The 18,364-nt window shown below is 31.1% G+C and overlaps 1 protein-coding gene across 1 annotated transcript in view; it reads left to right on the plus strand.

Moving 5' to 3' along the window:
• The first annotated feature begins 1,310 nt into the window (after positions 1 to 1,310).
• The window catches only part of mnd (L-type amino acid transporter minidiscs), a 65,838-nt gene continuing 48,784 nt past the window's right edge, over positions 1,311 to 18,364 (plus strand). The window contains exon 1 of the mRNA XM_075304802.1: positions 1,311 to 1,451. The gene's annotated coding sequence lies outside the window, so the exon portion shown is untranslated. The remainder of the gene's footprint in view (positions 1,452 to 18,364) is intronic.

The raw sequence follows: 18,364 nt of genomic DNA on the forward strand, positions 1-18,364 counted from the left end.
CTATTCTCTTGGTTCCGAATGTTCATTCTAATATTCAAATTAAATAATATTTAGACTTAAGCATATTAAATTTTTGGCCTTATCATGAAACAGTTTTCCGAAACAACATACAAGCGGTTTCACAGAAATTGCTCTCATTTCATTCTCTCGCTGTGTTATGTTGATATCTTTTTATTCAACCCTCCCGGTTTCCATCTCTATTTCTTTCTCTATACTAACTCTCTCTCTCTCTCTCTGTCGCTCTCTGAATAAAGTATCCCAACATATATATGTTTACTCGAAATTTGTAAATTTATATATGTTTACATTCACACATATTATTTTTATGAAATATTCATGCCCCAAACATAATATATTCTAACATATTAACATATGTGTCCCAAACATTTTGTGTTAGTTTAGGAACATTACATGTTTGTACTTAAATGTATTGTGTTTAAAAATTGTGCCCGAAACACATTTTGTTTATATCGGAACATATGAAAAACATATTTTTCTAACAGTGTACTAGTGGGTAAAAATTGCCCAAACCATTTTTTTATAAAAATTTTATTCTAAAGAACTAGTTGAGTTTAAAGCTCTGTTTGACTGAGCTTTAAATGTATAATTTGACCCACTAATACAATATGCGGTATTTTTTTAAGTACAGGATAAGGGTTAATGTAATTTTTACAGACTCCTTGTTTCATTATGTCTACATTAAAACGTAAAAGAGCTCACCAAAGCCAAATATAACGCAAACCCCCTACTGCATTTAAACTCCATCTCAAATAGAAGTCTTTCTAAATCAATTCTGTGAACAATATAATGAATTGTTAATAAAATAAATTTTATATTTGGTAAAAATTCTGCAAATTTAACAAATTCTTTTATTTATGCAAATTTAACAAATTTTTAGTTTAGTTCCATTTCATAACGACTTTGTTTTTCAATATGTTTCACAAAGAATTCGTAAGCAATAATAAGTTGTTAATGCATAAGGTTTTATTTTTGTTTTGTCTGCAGCAAAGGTGTGCGAAAGAGAAAAAGTAATGAGAGTGTCACAGGCTTGCATTCTGTGATAAAATCTCAGAGCATACGCTGCATAGAATGTAAGCTTGCTTTGACCTTTGTATAGGCTTCATAGGCAGCAGCGATATACTCTTCAGTTTTATTTTGCATATCGAACATAACGGTCGTCAGACGGGTAATGGTGCGTTTCCCAACAAATAGAGGACACATATTCGTTTTATCAGTTCTTATATTTAGTTTTGTTAATTTCAATGTTTGAACGTGTGAATTCATGTGGTTGACTGACTTACTGACAGTCCCGCTCGGTCGGTTTATATTACATTCACGAATAGATGTGGGTTCTTTGTTGTTCTTGTTATTTGATAAAAAAATGAACCACGGCATTGGAGATAAAATGCCATTGGAAATAAAGTGTCCACAGTGATAATAAAACAATGAATGTGAGTGAATATAGCATTTATTGTTTATGCTGTATGCATGTGTGTGTGTGTGTGCTTGTGCCTTCCGCAATTTGACGAATGATTAATAGTGATTATATTAATTATCCGCCAGGATGTTCATTTAATAGATTATACAGTAAGATTATAAAGCCCCAGGGATTGCAAAAATAAATGATAACAATGTTCAAGTTTGTAACTTCAATTGAATTAATTGGTATCAAACTGATTGAAGTTTGTATATTTTGCCAAAAATAATTAAAAAGCCATGTCGCCGATAATAATCGCAAACCGTTACGTGGGAACCTGTAAAGAAGTTCAGAGGCCTCGTAACATGCCGCACAACTAACGGTTAACAATTTTGAAATTGTTAATCAAAATAAACGCACCGTATTTTTTAAATAAACATAAAATCTATTAAAGAAATTGCCCTGGAAGTGATCCATCATCTGTACTTTTGTTTCCTACATCGCTGCGTCCCTTGACTTCATAATAAACTCTCACACGTTGTCATTCTATTTTGTTTATTTATTGTCCTATACTGTCAAGCACTATGGCCGAATGTTGTTGTGTATGTGAAGGTTCGTAAGAGTGTACTGTACACTATGAGGTATCTGGCCTCTATACTCGATGTCACTGCTCTCGGTTTGTTGTTATTAGTTGTATGTGAAAGTTTATATGTGTGTTGGGTATTTGACTGTGTTTTTTTCTTGTAATGTCAGTATTCTTTTCATTCCGAGTAGTCCATAATTTTGTTTAATAATGAACTCAATTTGCAAAACATCAACACCCACTATATAAATAATACTACTAACCATTGACATTCTGGGTTACAGTGCATAACGTTAGATTATAATCCTATTACACACAGTGTTGCCAGAAATTGCGATATGCCAATGCTCGATATCACAAAAAAGTAATTTTTTTTTCGACAAATGCATGAAAAATTATTTTGTGATAAAATTTCCAAATTTTAAGAAATGCTGAACTACTTTGTTGGTAATTAATAAATGTTTATGCTTTATTTGTTTATAGGAAAAACTCTTCGTCATTTAACTAACGTATAAAAGATATTAAAGTCAAACTTTCTTTACCTAAACTAAAAAAAAAAGTGAACTCTCTATTTCACTAAAGCCAATTTAAGTTATTTTAGTTCATGGAATTATTATGCTTGGAGAAAGTTTCCTTTACTCTAATAATTTTTTGCGTACGTTAGACAAATTAACTAAAAAACGGGAAAAAAATATACATAAATTAAGCATAAAGATTTACTAAATTCGTATTTCTCACTACATGGTTCATCACTACGTAGTCATTTTACTAGCATAATTTTCTTTAACAAGTGAAAAAACTTAATTATGTCTAATAAATTTTCTTGAATTTGTCGAAAAATATTTACTTAGTTTTGTGATATCGGCTTGATGGCAGCGTTTGTAATACTGTTTAGTTAAAATTTTCTAAAAATATTAAAAATTTTCTAAAATTAATCGAAAGTTTTCCCTGGTGGGTTCACTGATTTTTTAGTGTAAAATAAAACAATTCCCATAAAATAACATCGAGTTAAATTGGCTTCATAGTTTTCTTGTTTTGAGTGTATATATTGATTCTTTGAAGTCTCTTTAGAAATTTCACAGAATTTTTGTCTGATTTAACCACGAAATTAATTGATTTACTTAATTTTTATTTGAAACTTCTTTAATCATCGAATCGAAAATGACACACTGAAAAAACAGTGAACCCACCAGGAAAGATAACTTTCGATTAATTTTAGAAAATTTTTTTAAGAAAATTTTAACTAAACGGTATTACAAGCGCTGGCATCACTCCGATATGGCAACAATAAGTAAATATTTTTCGACAAATTCAAGAAAATTTATTAGACATAACTAAATTTTTTCAGTAGTTATAGAAAATTTGGTAGTTTTAAGAGAAATCTTGGAGTTCAAAATTGCAAGAATGTCTTTAGTGACATACGAAGTTCATGATGGACACATTTTTGGTAAAATTTACAAATTTAAAGAAATAATGAACTATTTTGTAAGAAATACGAAATTAGGAAATCTTTATGCTTTATTTGTGTATAACTTTTTCCCGTTTTTTAGTTCATTTAACTAGCATACGCAAAAAATTATTTGACTAAAATAAACTTTTTCCAAACATAATGATTCTATGAACTAATATAAAGTTAATATGGCTTTAGTGAAATAGAGAGTTCACTTTTTTTTGAGTGCAGTATCAATCCCACAATTTACTCGAAATAAAAATTCAATTGATTTCCTCCTCCATTTTCAATTAATTTTTTTAAATTAATTTTTGTAAATTAAACATTTAGTTGTTTTTGGTAAATTTTTAATTCAGGCAATTATTGTCTTATTTGTTTATATATTTATAATTAGTTTTCCTTTAGATGAAATAATTTTTTCTTGAAATGTTACAAGAGTGTCTAGATTTCCGATTATAATTGAAGTTCATTTTTCTTTAGATTTGAGTCAAAATTTAATGAACCAACACCCAGAAAAAATGTCCCATTCATTAAGATAAAATGGACTCATTGTCAAGAAAGTTGAACTTCGTATAGCGCCAAAGACATTTTTATTTGTTTGAACGATGTGATTTTCGTAGAAATTAGGTAGAAGCATTCCATATATTTGTTAACATTTTCCTATATATATGTACCACTATACTACAGAATGAAAAATTTAAATACAGTGAATTCATATATGGAATGATTTTATTGAACTATTTTCATTCATTTGGACAAATCTTACATATATTTTGGTAATCCTTTTACTTCAAAATTAGAACTGCTTATCTTCGTTTTTAAATACAATTTTATTTTATTTATATATACAACTTTTTCTTCAATAAAGACATGTTTTATTAATATATTAAATATATGTTATTTATTAGGAATCAACACCATCGACTGGCCTTTTGTTAGGTTAGGTGGCAGCCCGATGTAACAGGCACATTGGTGAACTTCTCTCTTATCACTGAGTGCCACCCGATTCCATGTTAAGCTCAATGACAAGCGACCTCATTTCTATAACCGAGTCCGAACAGCGTTCCACATTGCATTGAAATCACGTAGATAAGTTTTGAAACCCTCAGAAATTTCACCAGCATTACCGAGATGAGAAATCCACCGCTGATAAACTTTTTGGTGTTCGGTCGAAGCTGGAATCGAACCCACGACCTTGTGTATGGCGGGCATGCTAACCATTGCACCACGGTGGCTCATCGACTGGCCTTGAAATATTAGTTTATTATTCCACTATTTCCAATTTCTATGTAATGTTATCAACCGTAAAACGCATTTTTTCTTCTTCTTGTACTTTTCACTTTTAATAAGTTGCTGCCGAACGATTTTGTCATCCTTTTACAATTTCAATACCTACAAATATAAAAAAATCATAAATCAATTTTTTCACAAAAGGTCACTGAATATTCACCCTTATTCCTGAAGTCGCCCTCGCCATCACTTTTTGTCGCTTTTCGTCTGTCGCCACTAATTGGTATTCCGTTCGTCGATATATTCTGCTACCGACGAAAATCGGTATTCTTGGTGTCGCTTTTTGTCTCCAATATCGTCGCTTTTTGTCGCCGTTAAATTTACCAGCGACGAGATTAGTGTTTAGGTTAGGTTAGGTGTATCAGGCTAACTTAGACTATTCAGTCCATTGTGATAAGATTAGTGTTTAATTATTGAAGAAGTTTTTTTCGACTTTATTAATCGAACAATTGAAAAATAAATTTAAAAAATGGAAATTGGTAAGAGGTAAGGTAAAGTGACAAATCTTCAACAATTACAAAAAAATCTGTATATAGTAAACGTGTTGATTTTCACTTCCATTTATTTTTAATAGAAACCCTTCAAGGCCAATGTATTTTATTTAGCACCAAACTTAGATAACAATTGTGTCCTTCACGAACTTTGAATGCTCCTTGGACACATAATGTTATCGTCCAATTGTATGTCGTTATTGCCCTAATGTAATCTAAATCATTTCCCGAGTCAAATTTATCATTTATTTTGATTTTCCAAGTCAAAATTGGATTACAAACAAATAGCATTTTAAACGCAAATAGTTAAAATTCAGTTTTGTATATCAGCTGAGTGTTTTCTTTCACGATGATCCTTGTGCCATTGATCTCAGCGTCGTCTTCATTTCTATAGTTTTGGAAGCCTTTACTATCCTTGAATATATATCCACATTTTTTCGCGCGTCAAATCAAAAATATTTTTCTTGATTTTCCGACATAGAATTGCATCAGAAATAAAAATATTTTTAACCGAAAAAATTTAAATTGATTTTTTTGCAAATCAGCTGATTGTTTTCTAGTGATATCAGCCTTTTATTACCGAGTATTGTAATTGGCGTCTTCAGGATAATTGAAGATTCCAAAATGAAGGCGAATGAAAGGGTTGTTATTCTGCTGGTGTTTTCTTTCTTTATACACCATCACGAACATTGATAGATTTATTTTCGAAAAACGAAAATTTTTCTCACTAATTTAAAATAACAAATATTTTATATATTTTATTTGTTATATATTATATTATTTTACTATATTATTTGTTAACAGTCTCTCCGTACCAGTCTACCATAACAATGAGATTACAACCCATGCGCAAACATATCGATTACATCGATGGCAGGTATCGATTACAGGTAGATAAAAGAAATACAGTAATCCCTCGATTTACGTCGTCTCGGTTTACGTTGTTTCGATTTACGTCGTCAAATTTTTTGTTCCATTAAACTTCGATTTACGTCGTCGATTTTTTTTGCCCTTTTTATCAGGAACGCCTTCCATAAGTAAAGTAAGTATCAACGATGATGACATCGTAACATTTTTTTCTGAAATTTTTACCGAAATTGTTCCGGAAACCGTTGATGCTGTGCGCCTGATATGATGCAAGACCTGTCGTGAGTTTGGGACAATCTTAGACATTACTGGGAGCAGCATACATTCAAAATTGCATGTACATTTGGCGGTCAAAAACATTTATTCACGTTGGATCCCCCGTAATTTGTCAATCGCTCAAAAAGATTCGTTTCGATTGGTAGAGAGAAATGCTCCAAAAATACGATCTCTTCGAGAAACGTCTATGACATCGTGAGAAGTGATGAACCATGGATTTTCGTGTATGAGCCCGAATGTAAACAGCAGTCTATTGTATGGAGGTTGCTCGCGAACAAAGCACTTCCAAGCAAACGAAAAACTGGACACATCACAATCGTACCACTAGAACAACGCAGAACGGTCTATTCTGAGTGGTACACAACCATTTGTTTGCCAGTTGTCTTCTAAGAAATCAGGAAAAAACAAACGTCGAAGACGTATTATTCTTCACCGCTGGAATGTGAGCACTCACACATCGGCTCAATCAACTGCAATTCTTTTTATTGCCTCACGTAAAAAATAAAATGAGAGGTCTCTGTGACTTTCATGTGAATTGAAAAAGGTAAATAGGTATGATCTGCAATATAAACCTCTGGAATGGAAAACTCTAAATGTTCACTTTTGCCATGTGGCCCAATGTAAGACGAGAATTAACATTCACAAAAGAATATGAGTGTTTGCAAGTTGATGATATTTGAAAATAATTTTGGTGGAGAGCTCTGAATGAATTACTGAATTACCTTTATTTTTGAAGTTTTTTTATTATGTATGTAAATGGACTTAGGAGTAAGTATGAGCAGTTTTTAATTCGGTTTACGTCGTTTCGATTAACGTCGTCAAATTCCGGAACCAATCACGACGTAAATCGAGGGATTACTGTATAGGAAAATTTCCTATATTGTAACAAGTTAGTTGTCTTAAGTTTTGAAAGGATTGAATATTTCTTAGTACGAATGAACTAAAATATTTTTCTATGCCAAGTCTTATTCGTACGTATGATAAGCTTTCTTTAATAAAGAAAGTCATAATTATCATTTTATAAGAAATTTTACTGAATTTGAGAAAACTTGGTTTTAGTTAAGTTTTTGTTTATTGTTACGAATGCTTCGTTATCAGTGAATAAAATTTTCTTGTTCAGTAGTAAATTCTTATATCCGGCGAAGAAAACAGTATTAGTAAAATTCCATGCCGTATTGTAGTTAATGAACTATTCCTAACTGCTTTCAGTTTAGGATTTTTTTACTGAAACAAGTTAATTTTATTATTTCACACAAAACTTTAACTGAATGGAAATAAAATGGCTAAATTAAATTTATGAATATTTTTTCCTTTAGTTTCCAAGGCACTTTTTTCTGAGTGAACGAATAGTATGATATTATTTCCGAATAAAATTTTCAATTATTTTTTTAATTGGATTTTTTAAATTTAAATGTTAATTTGGACATCTACAATTTTAATTAAAAAAATTAAATCATTTTTAATTCACTTATCCCCCTTTTCACGAAGCTCTGTTAGTGCTACGTTACTAAACGAACTTTTAAACACGTAAAATTTTGAAAAAGTCTATCAAATTCTGTCCAAATCGAGTTATATTTAAATGTATGTATTTGGGACAAACCTTTATATATAGCACCCAACACATTTGACGGATGTGATATGGTATCGAAAATTTAGATCTACAAAGTGGTGCAGGGTATAATATAGTCGGCCCCGCCCGACTTTAGACTTTCCTTACTTGTTATTTATACCATCAAGGTATTGATGTACAAACAGTGCGGTGTTACCAAATAATGCCTAACGGTATTTAGTTTAATAAAACACAAGTAAAATGTCTTTGTTTCTTTAATTCATTTAATATTTAACATAAATACATACACTTAATCATTTCTCCATGCAAAGTTTTTCTCCCAATTCAGCTTCATGTCACACTTCAGGCACTGCACGCAAAAAAATAATTCTTTCCTCCCAAACGAAATTTTAGACAAACAAAGTTCGTTTCTCATTTGCTTTTCGCTGTAAGGAAGTGTATTTGGAAGAAAAGTATATACTTTTTGTGATAAACGTTTATTCTTTTCCAGGATGTAAAAACAATTTCATAAAGACTAGCTCAAAAACATTGTTTTCTTGCTAATTGCATTGTCCCTCACATCTTTCTCATATCCACGAGGATTTTTAGTTCCTAACACCTTTTCCTGTAATACCGACAATGTAGAAGAAATTATACGATTTTATAAATTTTTAAAATTTTTTTACCTTTCGCCTGGACGGAGAATCGAACCGCGGACCATGCACTTTGTAAGCCAACACACTAACCACTGAGCTATGTACCTGTTATGGTCATCAATAGATAATTATCCATATAAGTTATATTTATATAGCATAGCTTGCGGCGCCCACGAACCGAATAAACAAAGTTTATTTAACAGAAACAAACATTTAGTTTGGCACCGTGGAGCAGTGGTTGCTACGTCCGACTTGCATGTCAAAGGTCGTGGGTTCGATCCCTGCTTCGACCAAAGTTTTTTTGCTTTTGTTTTTTTTTTTTTTACATATATTCCAGATATGTTCGGAAGATTCCGAAAAAATGTTCATTGTACTATATTAAATTTTGAACTGTAAAATGTGTCTTATAAAGACCTATAAACGAAATGGACTGTGTTGTTGTTTCAAAAATAACTTTTTTTATTGAAAAAATAAAAATTTTGTAACAAACGAATTTTTCTAGTGATAAAAGTTTAAAATTTTCGAAGCAATTCAAAAAACTCTAACAAAAGAAAAGCGTTTTCGGTACACGTTTTCCAAACGTTTTTTTTTCTTTGCGTGCATTTGTGTTTAATTTTTTCATTTAACTAAGGTACGCAAAAAATTATTAGAGTAAAGGAATTTTTCTCCAAACATAATAATTCCACGAACCACTTAAAATAAAGTTAAATTAGCTTTAGTGAAATAAAGGGTTCACTTTTTTTGAGTGAATATGAAAAAAAAAACTACCAAGGCGACCAACTATAATTGGTCGCAACGCCTACATATCATATGTTACGGCAATGTAATATTTAATACCAATAATGCCGGATGTAAATTATTTTATACAAAGTTGTATCAAAATTTAAAGGTAACGTGAACCAATCTAATAATACCAAACGGTAATGACCACCGCCGTTTTTCTACCAGTGTAAAATCCTTTCACAATTTGTTGGTATATTTTCCATCATAGTTGACGATGTTCGATTGATCATTAAAATACTGGCATGGTAAGAGCAAAACTCTTTCAATGGGATCATTGATGAAAATCTTTTCGTCATAGAAATACATCTATGCTACGCAAAAATTTCCTTTATATTTTAACAATAAAATATTTTTGAGATTATGAAAATATATTTTTCAGAGTAAATGATGGTAATGTGTTGGATCTATCTACACGCAAAAAAAATTCTTTCGTCCCAAACGAAATTTTAGACAAACAAAGTTCGTTTCTCATTTGCTTTTCGCTGTAAGGAAGTTTATTTGGAAGAAAAGTAGATACTTTTTGTGATAAACATTTATTCTTTTCCAGGATGTAAAAACAATTTCATAAAGACTAACTTCTGGCTAATTGCATTTTCCCCCACATCTTTCTCGCTTCTGAGTTTTTTTAGTTCTTAACACCTTTTTCTGTAATACAAACAATGTAATACAAAAATTATTCGATTTTATAAATTTTTTAAATTTTACCTTTCGCCTGGACGGAGAATCGAACCGCGGACCATGCAATTTGTAAGCCAACACACTATCCACTGAGCTATGTAGCTGTTATTGTAATCAATAAAAAATTATTCACACGGACGAAAAAGACTATTTTTCATATGTTTGGGTGTAAAAACTATATGTTTGGAACTCAAATTTTTTAACACAATATTTTTAAGTACAAGCATACGATGTTCATAAACTAGCATAACATGTGTGGGACATATATGTTAATATGTTAGAACATATTATGTTTGGGACATAAAATGTTTGTAAATATAATATGCTTAGATGCAAACATATATTAATTTAGAAATAGCCTATAAACATATATGTGTTTAGAAATAGAGACCTAGAGAGTATGCTGCAAGTAAAAAAATGGAAGTAATCAATTCGCGCCTTAAAAATATATCCACATAAAGAAAATTTCATTAAAATTTATTTCTACCAGTGTATGCCCTAAGATGAACCATAATATGTTTGAACAATACAAACAATATTTTGTTTGAATCAATCCTGAAAATATATATGCTTGAAGCAAAATGAGTTTGGGGTATATGTTACAGAAGCGATTTTTTTAGGGTACATATAAGTTATATTTATATAGCACAGCTTGCGTCGCCCACTAGCCGATTAAACAAACTTTATTTAACAGAAACATGCATTTAGTTGGGCACCCTGGAGCAGTGGTTGCTAAGGGTCGTGGGTTTGATCCCTGCTTCGACCGAACACCAAAAAGTTTTTTTTTTTTTTTTACCTATATTCCAGATATGTTCGGAAGATTCGGAAAAGTTGTTCAACATTACATACTCCTATATTAAATTTTTCCTATGAAACTATAAAATGTGTCTTATTAAAGACTTAAAGTCAGAAAAGAACAGTGCTTGATATAAACGAAATGGACTGTGTTGTTGGTTCAAAAATAATTTTGTTTTTATTGAAAAAATAAAAATTTAGTAACAAACGATTTTTTTGTGATAAAAGTTTAAAATTTTCGAAGCAAATCAAAAAACTCTAACAAATAAAAAATGTTTTCGGTACACGTTTTCCAAACGTTTTTTTCTATGTGTGTAGTACAACTATTTCTATTTGACATTTTCAAGAATACAAGAATTTTTAGCAAAATATTAACACGATTTGGTAACACAGGAACCCATTGCAATAATGGGTTTATGTTATCAAATCGTTTATTTCATACCTTAAACCCATGCCTTGCTTAATAAAAGTGAGCTGAAAATAAGCGCACATTCAATATCTTTGCCTATACATATGACAGTTTGAATTAAATTATCACAGTGTGTTAATGTATAGAAAACATTGTTCAAATATGTACACAATGTAACATATGTGAAAAACATAACTTTTGTTATTATTTATATGTTATATGTTCATATATTTATGTACACAAATGTATTTACATTAGGGTGGCTCATTGACACAAATAATCAAGATTTTGTTTTGAACACAGTCGCTTGCCGGTTAATCTGTTAAGTCGATCGGAGCTTGCGGATGTTTGCTTTGATAACAATCTAAATATCTAACTGACACATTACTGATATATTCGGCAATAACGGTTAATAATTATGTATCTGCAACCAAAGAAAAAAAAAACATTTGGAGAACGGGTATCACAAACGTTGTTCTTGCAGTTTTTGACTCCATTCACAAAGTTAGAATGTATAACAAAAAAAATTGTTATAAAATTTTTATTTTTACTATAAAAAAATACTTTTATTTCAAAATCATATTGCATTTTGTTTATATCAAGCATCAAGTTCTTTTCTACTTTTATGTCTTATTAAAAATTTAATAATAATATCGTAGTATGTAATGCCAAATATCCTTTCAAAAGTTTGCGAAAATTTTTGGAATATCCATATATGTAAAATTACAATTTCCGTTTCCAAAAGTTGTATTTGGCACATTGTTTATTAGAAAGGGACCGATTAAAGGGTGTGTTTCTATTAAAAAACGTTTCTTCAAATCGACTTGTGGGCGCCCATAACTATTGAGTGAGGCCAAAAATTTCATGTCCCTCAAATATGAATGTGAATTTTACTTAGCATAGAAGTTGATAAACTTTTCAATGAAGTCGTTTCGTCCTTATACGTGATTCGACTTAAAATTGGGTATCCTAACATGAAAGAAATTTTCGTTTCACTAAGGTCAACTTGACTTTAATACTTCTGAATAACTCTTCAAAATTAATGAAATCTTCTTCAAATTTGATGACGTTTTTCATCTAGCTTACAAAGCTAAAAAGCGTTTAAAACAGGATATGTTTTATAACACATTATTTTAAAGGCGTTTTTTTACTTGGAAATTTAAGTTGCCGATAACACGCTTTGAATGGACTTTGATAGCACATTAAGAAAAAAGCTGTAAAAACGAATAAATTAAAATTTGTTTCCTAGAAGCAAGTACGCAAAACTCAAAATTAAAAGAAAATTCTGTCTTAAATGTGTCCTTACTTCAATTCTCCGCTTCTTTGGTAATGTTAAATGTATGTCCTCAAATGTCTATGTTAAGCTCAATGACAAGGGACCTCCTTTTTATAGCCAAGTCCGAACGGCGTTCCACACTTAGATAAGCTTTGAAACACTCAGAAATGTCACCAGCATTACTGAGGTGGGAGAATCCACCGCTGAAAAACATTTTGGTGTTCGGTCGAAGCAGGAATCGAACCCACGGCCTTGTGTATGCAAGGCGGGCAGCTAACCATTGCACCACGGTGGCTCCCAACAAAGTACCTAAGTATCTACAGTGTTCTACACTAATGAGTTTGGTATTGATTCCGAGCCATTGAATTGAGAAGGATACATTAAGACACAATTCTCTTTTAAACTTATGTTTTGCGTACTTGATACTAGGAAACAAATTTGTATTTTTGAATTTTTTCTGATTTTTCATGTACTATCAAAGTCCTTTAAAAACTTCTTAACGAAAGCCTCAATTTCCAAATTCAGACCCGGCTTAAGTAGAAATGATGTTATGTTTCAAGCAGGGATCCGGAGCGGTCCATTTTTTTCGCTCCGCTCCGCTCCCGCTCCGGAGAAAAGAAAAACGCTCCGCTCCACGCTCCGCTCCGAGAAAAAAAAATCGCTCCGCTTCACGCTCCGCTCCGCTCCTCTTCGAGAAAATTATAGTATATTATATAATTATATAATCTGAACCAATTTGCATAATATTTTGCGAGTTTAATTAATACCACAAAAGGTTACCTTGTGCAAAATTTGAGAAAGATCAGTTAAGAAATGAGGCCTCTACGGTCATAAATAAGGTTATTAGGGGCGAATTTTTCAAAATCGGGCGATACATACATGCACACAAAAAATAATGACCAACATTTTTTCAATTAAACACTTAATTGAATTTGGAAACGGATTCAAGTAATATGTTAATTGATTCAATTAATTATTTAATCAAATCCGAATAAAAACCAATTAAAAAAATGATTGATATTTGTTACGTTTCCAATTAAAAAATTAATTGATTCAATCAATTTGTTAATCAATTCGGAAATAATTTTCAATTACAAACGTGATTGACATTTTTTCCGTTTCCAATTAAACATGTGATTGATCCAATCACCTTTGTGATTGAAATTGAATAATTTTGAGCAATGGAAAGAGCGAAAAGAGAACAAGAGAATGGGTATTTATTCAACAAGGTATGATGGAGAGATCAGTCTGTTGAAGTAACTCATAACGAACGGTTGGGTTTTTGTTTTTCGCGTAAATTGAAAAACACGATTGGCGACATTCTGTCTGCTGCATTCAAAATGTGTGCATAAATATTTTGAACGCAACAACAAATCATAGCAAATGGTTGAAATAAATAAAGTGTGCAACAACAAATGGCCACGTGGTAAAGGTTTGAAAAAAATATATGAGAGAACGCATTTGAAATTACCTGTGTTTGTGTTTTGTGGTATTGTAAAAATGGAAAACAATCTACGTTTATTGAAGGTAAGAAATTATGAAATGTGAATACCGTTTTCCATTGAAGCCTGTTTACATTAAACGGACTAAAATAATATATTTTTTTTTCATTTCTTTTAGTGACCAATTTTATTTCGTGAAATTGACCAATCAATCCCATCATTTTATCAAATATATAAGAATATGTTTGCAATAAAAAAGTGGGGACCGTATTGATCTTTTAAAATTATAAATTTTTTTCACTCCTAGTTTTCTTAAAACCAAGAGCGGTATGGGTTTGTTGGAAGATTCACCTTGAAGTTGCGAAGTGGCGTTGGCATTAAATTGCATTTTTGTTTTACCTGCCTTTTTCAGTTTGAACCCAAGTAGAGAGCAGTATATCTGATATATAAACTAATGAGCTGAATTATGTAATGGTAAAAAAAGTTCTTTCTTTGGGATTTAAAAATGTGAAAAATATCGGAAAATAAAAAAAATATGTATTTTCCATTTATATTTCCAGAATTTGCAAAGTATCATCAATATAATACCAAATAGTACATTGCTTTCCCATTATTTTTTGTCTTTGATTGGTTCAAGTATTAATAGACGGTTTCAATGTGTGGAAATTTTGGAAAGGAACTGTTACTAAAATTAAATTACCGAGCTCCTTAATACACCTTTTTATGCTAAAAGACTACAACTGCAAAAGAAGATTATAAATCTGCAACCTGGAACTAAGAATTGAACTTGATATTCTATGCAGGTAATATTTAACAAAATTAACTTTTAATTGAACAAAATTAAATTCGAATTATTCTGTTTACTTTCAGAAAAACTAATTTAGCTTACAGTCGGCTGATTTATTGGAAATCTAGTCGCATCTACATATTAGAAGGAACATGCTAACATGGTTATTATTATAAGGAAGATAATGATTTATATAATTTATTTTTTCACCCTATAGTTGTTATTGATAGTAATTGTATTTGTAAGTTATGTTAGAACAAAACACAAATGACAAGAACCAAATTTATTTGTCTATTGCTTAATTCAAAAAATAATAAAATATTAAATATGTTTTATAAGAAACACATATTTTCTTTAATTTTAAATAAAAATAAATACGATTTTGGGGTCGCAATATATAAATTTTTTGTTCGAAATTTATAGCCAATTTCAATTAATTATTTAATTGAATCAATCAAATAGTTGATTGATTTTTGTCGCGAAATTAATTAAAATTTTAATTGATTCAATTAAAACTGTGATTGAATTTTATGTTAAAAACCAATCACGTTTTTAATTGATTCAATTACACAATTAATTGATTCCGTGACAAAAGTCAATTAAATTTTTAATTGAAAATCGTGTTGGTTTTCAATCAAAATGGGTGATTGATACTATCATTTTCGTGATTGAAGACATTTCAATTAAAAAAATGATTGAATCCGCGATTTTCGTGATTGAAATCAAAAAAAATTTTTTTGTGTGTGGGAGCTATACCTACATCTGAACCGATTTCGATGAAATCGGTTCAGATGAAAGTCCACTATAGTACCGTTAGTACTATAGTGGACTTTGAGTAAGATCGGTTAGTAAATAAGGGTTCTATGGCCAAATTTGGGAAAATCGGGCTATACATATATATGAGAGTTATATCTAAATCAGAACCGATTTCGATGATATTTCGCACATATAGTAAGTACTATAGAAGATTACATTTAGCAAACTTTGAGTAAGATCGGTTGATAAATAAGGGTTTTATGGCCAAATTTAGAAAAATCTGACAGTACATATATATGGGAGCTATAGCTAAATCTGGGAAAATCGGGCGATACATATATGAGAGCTATATCTAAATCTGAACCGATTTGGATGAAATTTTGCAGACTTGAAGGGCGATGAAAAAGATTACCTTTTTCCAAATTTGGCGACGATCCGTTTGAAAAAAAGCACAGCGTGACCCCATTTGCCGAAATCGGGCGATACATATATATGGGAGCTATATCTAAATTTGATCCGATTTCTTCCAAATTCAATAGCGTTCGTTCTTGTGCCCAAAAAACTCCCTGTACCAAATTTCATCATAATCGGTTAATAATTGCGACCGGAATTATGTGAACAACAAATACATGGACAGACGGACGAACGAACGGACACCAGGCGCTAGATCGACTCAGGAGGTGATTCTGAGTCGATCGGTATATATTTTATGGGGTTTAAAATCAATATTTCTGGTAGGCACATTTTTTGGAAGATCAAACTTATTATACCCTAACCACTATGTGGTTTAGGGTATAATGACTTTAAAACAATGTGTTGAAACATTTTATTAATTTTGAAGATTTTTTCAGAAATATTAAATCCATTTTGACTTCATTAAAACGAAATTTTCATTCATGTTAGGATACACATTTTTATGTCGAATCACTTACCTATAAGGACAAACAGACTTCATTGAAAAGTTTAGAGACTTTTAGACAAGGAAAAAACTTTATTTCAGAGAAATACGTCTTCTATTCTAAGCAAAATTAGTATTCGTATTTTAAGCATGTGAAATATTTGGCCTCCCGACAATGTTCTTTGCGGTGCACCATCTACTATTTAATATGTGATAGAAACCAAATTTATGAAAATGGACCAACATGGACCAAATTCTGTTTGGTCCGACCATCGGACCAAATTTAAAAATTAGAAATCTTTTGGACCAATTTTGGTCCGATCGGACCAAAACGGCAACGCTGATTGGAATTGAAAGTCTATACACAGAGTAGAAGTAACTACTCTCCGAAAGAGGTTTTGTTATATTTGTAATGTGTGTGTGTATGTTTATGTTTGCAACAACCTCCATCGAAATCAGTCCGTGGTATACCTACGAATATTCTTACTCAGATCTAGTGTTACCTAATTTCGCTTTTTTCCCCTTTATTGTAAAAATACATTTTCGAACAGCGTTTTTAAGAAATGTTCGTTCTCAAAAAAAAGTAGATAACATGCAATAATACAAATCAAGTCATTAGTTTTCAAGTGAGAAAAAGTTAAAATAAATGTATATGCGCACATTTTTTAACCAAAATTGAAACTATCCATGATTTTAATTAAATTTTCGAGAACTAATATCAGAAATAAGAGAATGCTAGGATATAGTACAATAGTAAAGCAAATATGAATGTCCTTACACTGAAAAAAAACATGCCCGGTTCCAAAGATTTTGTCTTTACTTTAACAGTTTGGGTATTAATTCCGAGCCAAAGAAGCGGAGAATACAAGTAAGGATACTTTAAAGACGCATTTCTCTTTTAAATTTGGGGGTTATGTACTTGCTTCTAGGAAGCAAATGTTAATTTATCATTTTTTTAGATTTTTTCGTCAGTTGTTATCAAAATCCTTTAAAAACGAGTTAACGACAATTTTATTTTCCATATTAAGCCTCGACTTCCAGTAGAAATTACGCTATGTTTCAAGTAAAAAGCGTCTTTAAAATAAAGTGTTGAAAAACATGTCTTATTTTTTAACGATTTTTTGCTTTGTAGGCAAGATGCAAAAAGGAAACAATTTTAAAGACAATTTTATTAATTTTAAAGAATTTTTCTTAATTTTTAAAGTCACGTTGACCTTACCTCAAAAATTTTATCTTTCATGTTATGATACACATTTTTAAGTAAAATCACTTAATTATAAGGACATTACAACTTCATTCAAAAGTTTATTGACATTTGGACAAGGAAAAAACTTTATTTTAGAGAAATGCGTCTTCCATGCTAAGCAAAATTTGCATTCTTATCCTAAGGACATGAAATCTTTGACTTCACGACAATATTTTTTTCAGTGTAGAAAACTAAAAAATTAAATATAAATAAGATCGTTTAATTGCATTTATTTGACGTTCATTACAAACATCTTTGTAGTAATACGGTGAAATAGATTAAAAGTACTGTTGTTACTTTTACAACACATACTAGAGATATATTTTGACATTTGCCGTTTTTGAAAACAATTACTAAAAAAACACGTTGTGTTCTCCCCAATGCACGTACGTACAAAAATACATATCGTACATTTTAAACCGTTACTCACACTACGCTAAGTACTACCTATATTTGAAATTACCTACACAGTGTAATTTCAAAGTTACACATTTCATTCAAGTTATATTTTATTCGGAGCGGAGCGGTTTTTCATTTGGAAACCGCTCCGCTCCGGAGTTTAGAAATGGCGCTCCCGCTCCGCTCCCGCTCCGGCAAAAAAGGGCTTGCTCCGCTCCGCTCCACGCTCCGCTCCGCTCCGCTCCACGCTCCGCTCCGCTCCGGATCCCTGGTTTCAAGTAAAAGTCGAAGTAAAAAGACAAAAAAATTTAAAGAA

Source organism: Haematobia irritans, chromosome 4, assembly GCF_050003625.1.
Source record: "Haematobia irritans isolate KBUSLIRL chromosome 4, ASM5000362v1, whole genome shotgun sequence".
Lineage (NCBI taxonomy): Eukaryota > Metazoa > Arthropoda > Insecta > Diptera > Muscidae > Haematobia > Haematobia irritans.